Source organism: Coffea arabica, chromosome 3e (genome assembly GCF_036785885.1).
Source record: "Coffea arabica cultivar ET-39 chromosome 3e, Coffea Arabica ET-39 HiFi, whole genome shotgun sequence".
Classification (NCBI taxonomy): Eukaryota; Viridiplantae; Streptophyta; class Magnoliopsida; order Gentianales; family Rubiaceae; genus Coffea; species Coffea arabica.
The window spans coordinates 26,856,595-26,862,594 of record NC_092315.1 but is presented as its reverse complement, the minus strand read 5'-3'; positions in this window follow the sequence as shown (position 1 = coordinate 26,862,594).

Sequence of the window (6,000 nt, the reverse complement as noted above, 5' to 3'; positions counted from 1 at the left end):
TGAGAGTTTAGGACTCCCCACTACCAGGCATCCAAATCCTTAACGCCTCCAATGGCTAAGTGAGGATGGTGAGGTACGAGTCTTCAAACAGGTACGCATTCCCTTTCAATTGGTACTTACACTGATGAAATCGTGTGCGACGTAGTGCCAATGCATGCTACGCATATCATTTTGGGAAGGCCCTGGCAATTTGACAAACACGTCACATTCGATGGAAGAGCAAATAAGTGCACACTTTTGCACGATGGCAAACGTAAGGTCCTTACACCTCTCACACCTGCACAAGTTTATGAGGACCAACTACTATTGCAAAGGGAGTGTGAACAAGACCGTCAAAGGAGGAAACTAAAGGCGGTCGACCCTGGTAAAAGCTCCACTTCTACGAGTGAGCCATCAACCAAGGGTCAAGGGAGCACACCTAGGGGTATCCATGACAAATCACCTACCGCACCTACCACTAGGAAGCACAACATGATTATTAAGGCTAAAGAAGATGTGTGCACGAGTCTCGGCCCACGCAACGACCCAGTCCGAGTTCCATTGGGCCCAGTCACACGTGCACGGGCCAAGCTCTTCAAAGAATCACTCCAAGCCCTGGTTCAAGTCGTCCAAGACCAACATGGAGTTCACAAAGATATTGACGGCTTAGAGAGAGACAATCAAGCCATTTGCACCATGATCCAAGCCCACGAAGACTCAAGTGGGCCTTCAAGAGGACCGGCCCTATAGGGCCTTAGCCTTAGTACTTGATAGATTGGATTAATTTGTCTTCATAGCTCATTGGGCCGGCCCATCTTGGACACCAAGATGGCCGAACTCTTTGCCATTGTTTCCTTAGGTTTTCTTAGTCACTTTAGCCTATAAATAGGCTTGCTTTGTAAGGTTTTAGGGTAGACGTTTTATCAATAAAGTTGTTATTTTCGATTCATCTTCTTGTGAGAGAATTCGAGCCTTTTACTTGCTTTGGCAAGGGTTTTGAGCAATCTTGCGTCTCGTCCTAGATTGTTCCACCGACCTATCCCGTGGAGTAGTCACCTTCATTGGAGTCGTCGTCCTACCGTCTTGAATCAAATCGTGTCGTCCGTTTGGTTCTAGATCCCGCAGTTCCAAGCATTGGTCATCCTCGCTAGATCCTTGGGCAAACGTGCTACGTGTCTCGAAACGAGTTGATCGAGGAACGTATCAGAATTTCTTGGGAGATTTTTGGGTAACAATACTTGCTTTACCTTGGAAGTCCATTGGAGCCGAATTGCTTGAGCAACAAGAACCAAACCTGTCTTGTAGGAGAGAGGGCCGAATTGCTTGTTTCTTGGAATTGAGAGAGAGCCGAATTGCTTGGGCCAGCTGCGGCTGTGAGAGAGGGAGTTTTATAGGAAGGTTAGCCAACTTAGGGAAGGATTTGAGAAGGCAGAAATCTGGAAATTTTTGATGGCCAATTCGGTTGAAAACCGAGCTACCAAATCCGGCTTGTGTAGTTGTGAAGTGTGCGGCTGTGAGAGGGGGATTTTAGGGCAAGACTAACCGACCTTGGGTTGGGTTTAAGAGGTGAATTTCTGGAAGTTTGCGGGTAAGAGAGAGGAGGAACCGAATCTGTTGTGGAGAAGGATTAGGAAGTTGCTTAAGAAAGATCTTCAAGGGAGTTTCCAACTCTAACTTGTTTTCCATTTTGGTTTAGGAGACTAAGCAAACAAACTTGGATACCTCTTGGACACTTCTCTATATTTTCTTCTCCATTTTAGGATATTCTCCTATATTCTCTCATCCACTTTAGGAAACCACTCCTACATCTTAGGATTCTTGGAGTTTCCTTTCTTGGCAATATTTTCCAAATCTGTCCACCGCCCCTAAGCCTTCCAAAACCGTCCTTCCTTTACAAAGTCTCACCCAACTGTGTCCTTCACCCTTGCTTACTCTTGTGGGAAAAGTTGGTGACGATTATTGGACGCGAGCAACATTTCTCAACTACCTAAGCCAACAGGTAAAGGTACTTGGTAAGTCTACTAAGAGTGTTTTGAGTGCTACACACGAGCGTGAGTGAAACACTAAGGGAGTGAAGTGAGGACACATTTGCACTATTCTTGTACTACTAACCTTTTTGCAGGGCGTACGGAGAGACATGGAGCAAGATCAACAACCGCCTTCCAAAGACTATTCTCTGTTGTTCACCGCCATGAGGCATGAGCTCAAACGCATTAGTGAGCAACAAATGGAGGAGTTGCACACCCGGTTTGATGAACTCGCCAAGCGTCTCACCCCGGGCTCTCGTTCTGGATCACACAACCGGAGTAGCCGTGGCCTCAAAGGAACACCCAGTGAGGACTACTCCGCCAGTGAAGACGACGAGCAACCCGAGAAGCCTCGACGGGACACGCCTACGAACGAACTCAAGGGGCTTAAGATTCAAGTCCCCGCATTCAAAGGCAAAAGTGACCCTGAAGCTTACTTGGAGTGGGAAGGCCGTATCGAGATGGTCTTCGACTGCTACGATTACAGTGAGGAACAAAAGGTTAAAATTGCCACTGTGGAGTTCACTGACTACGCACTAGTCTGGTGGGACCAAGTAAGGACCCATAGGCGGAGGATGGGCGAACCACGTGTCCGGACTCGGCGAGAACTCAAGGCACTGATGCGCAAGCGATTTGTTCCTAGCTACTACAATCGCGATCTCCATTCTAAGCTTCAAACTCTCACTCAAGGCAACATGAGTGTGGAAGACTACTACAAGGAGATCGAGATGGCCATGATGAGGGCCAATATTCAAGAGAACAATGAAGCCACGATGGCTAGGTTTCTTAGGGGTCTCAATCCTGACCTTCAAGAAACCTTGGAGCTCCAACATTACTTGGACATGCACGACCTTCTAGAACTCGCTATCAAGGCCGAGCGGGGGAAGAAACTAAGACGAGGAGCACGTACTTTCCAAACTTCTAACACCACTTCATGGAGGGGCAACCAACCACGAAGGGTGACCCACGAAGTTGGAAGTGCGGTGATACCAACCTCTTCTAACCGAATCCAAGGTCACACCTCTAACCGCAATTCCTATTCTACCCCTAACAAGGTTTCCGATGCATCCAGGTCCACTTCAAAGGCACCGCATGAGACTCCTAAGACTAGGAGTAGGGACATCAAGTGCTTCAAGTGCCAAGGGTTTGGACATATTCAATCTCAGTGCCCAAACCAACGGGTCATGCTCATCACTCACAACGGCAAAATCGTGTCTGATGATGACGAATGTGAGGAGATGCCCGAACTGGTCGAAGACGACTGCCTGGAAGAAGAGTCAGCTGGGGAGGCTTGCTCGCCTGCACGAGGAGAAGTAGGTTGCTTGGTGGCACGGCGAGTGCTAACCGCCCGCGTTAAGGAGGACGAGCAGCTACAACGAGAAAACCTATTCTACACCCGCTGTAAGGTAGGCGACAAAGTGTGTAGTCTCATCATCGACGGTGGGAGTTGCACGAACGTGGCCAGTTTGCTCATGGTTGAGAGTTTAGGACTCCCCACTACCAGGCATCCAAATCCTTAACGCCTCCAATGGCTAAGTGAGGATGGTGAGGTACGAGTCTTCAAACAGGTACGCATTCCCTTTCAATTGGTACTTACACTGATGAAATCGTGTGCGACGTAGTGCCAATGCATGCTACGCATATCATTTTGGGAAGGCCCTGGCAATTTGACAAACACGTCACATTCGATGGAAGAGCAAATAAGTGCACACTTTTGCACGATGGCAAACGTAAGGTCCTTACACCTCTCACACCTGCACAAGTTTATGAGGACCAACTACTATTGCAAAGGGAGTGTGAACAAGACCGTCAAAGGAGGAAACTAAAGGCGGTCGACCCTGGTAAAAGCTCCACTTCTACGAGTGAGCCATCAACCAAGGGTCAAGGGAGCACACCTAGGGGTATCCATGACAAATCACCTACCGCACCTACCACTAGGAAGCACAACATGATTATTAAGGCTAAAGAAGATGTGTGCACGAGTCTCGGCCCACGCAACGACCCAGTCCGAGTTCCATTGGGCCCAGTCACACGTGCACGGGCCAAGCTCTTCAAAGAATCACTCCAAGCCCTGGTTCAAGTCGTCCAAGACCAACATGGAGTTCACAAAGATATTGACGGCTTAGAGAGAGACAATCAAGCCATTTGCACCATGATCCAAGCCCACGAAGACTCAAGTGGGCCTTCAAGAGGACCGGCCCTATAGGGCCTTAGCCTTAGTACTTGATAGATTGGATTAATTTGTCTTCATAGCTCATTGGGCCGGCCCATCTTGGACACCAAGATGGCCGAACTCTTTGCCATTGTTTCCTTAGGTTTTCTTAGTCACTTTAGCCTATAAATAGGCTTGCTTTGTAAGGTTTTAGGGTAGACGTTTTATCAATAAAGTTGTTATTTTCGATTCATCTTCTTGTGAGAGAATTCGAGCCTTTTACTTGCTTTGGCAAGGGTTTTGAGCAATCTTGCGTCTCGTCCTAGATTGTTCCACCGACCTATCCCGTGGAGTAGTCACCTTCATTGGAGTCGTCGTCCTACCGTCTTGAATCAAATCGTGTCGTCCGTTTGGTTCTAGATCCCGCAGTTCCAAGCATTGGTCATCCTCGCTAGATCCTTGGGCAAACGTGCTACGTGTCTCGAAACGAGTTGATCGAGGAACGTATCAGAATTTCTTGGGAGATTTTTGGGTAACAATACTTGCTTTACCTTGGAAGTCCATTGGAGCCGAATTGCTTGAGCAACAAGAACCAAACCTGTCTTGTAGGAGAGAGGGCCGAATTGCTTGTTTCTTGGAATTGAGAGAGAGCCGAATTGCTTGGGCCAGCTGCGGCTGTGAGAGAGGGAGTTTTATAGGAAGGTTAGCCAACTTAGGGAAGGATTTGAGAAGGCAGAAATCTGGAAATTTTTGATGGCCAATTCGGTTGAAAACCGAGCTACCAAATCCGGCTTGTGTAGTTGTGAAGTGTGCGGCTGTGAGAGGGGGATTTTAGGGCAAGACTAACCGACCTTGGGTTGGGTTTAAGAGGTGAATTTCTGGAAGTTTGCGGGTAAGAGAGAGGAGGAACCGAATCTGTTGTGGAGAAGGATTAGGAAGTTGCTTAAGAAAGATCTTCAAGGGAGTTTCCAACTCTAACTTGTTTTCCATTTTGGTTTAGGAGACTAAGCAAACAAACTTGGATACCTCTTGGACACTTCTCTATATTTTCTTCTCCATTTTAGGATATTCTCCTATATTCTCTCATCCACTTTAGGAAACCACTCCTACATCTTAGGATTCTTGGAGTTTCCTTTCTTGGCAATATTTTCCAAATCTGTCCACCGCCCCTAAGCCTTCCAAAACCGTCCTTCCTTTACAAAGTCTCACCCAACTGTGTCCTTCACCCTTGCTTACTCTTGTGGGAAAAGTTGGTGACGATTATTGGACGCGAGCAACATTTCTCAACTACCTAAGCCAACAGGTAAAGGTACTTGGTAAGTCTACTAAGAGTGTTTTGAGTGCTACACACGAGCGTGAGTGAAACACTAAGGGAGTGAAGTGAGGACACATTTGCACTATTCTTGTACTACTAACCTTTTTGCAGGGCGTACGGAGAGACATGGAGCAAGATCAACAACCGCCTTCCAAAGACTATTCTCTGTTGTTCACCGCCATGAGGCATGAGCTCAAACGCATTAGTGAGCAACAAATGGAGGAGTTGCACACCCGGTTTGATGAACTCGCCAAGCGTCTCACCCCGGGCTCTCGTTCTGGATCACACAACCGGAGTAGCCGTGGCCTCAAAGGAACACCCAGTGAGGACTACTCCGCCAGTGAAGACGACGAGCAACCCGAGAAGCCTCGACGGGACACGCCTACGAACGAACTCAAGGGGCTTAAGATTCAAGTCCCCGCATTCAAAGGCAAAAGTGACCCTGAAGCTTACTTGGAGTGGGAAGGCCGTATCGAGATGGTCTTCGACTGCTACGATTACAGTGAGGAACAAAAGGTTAAAATTGC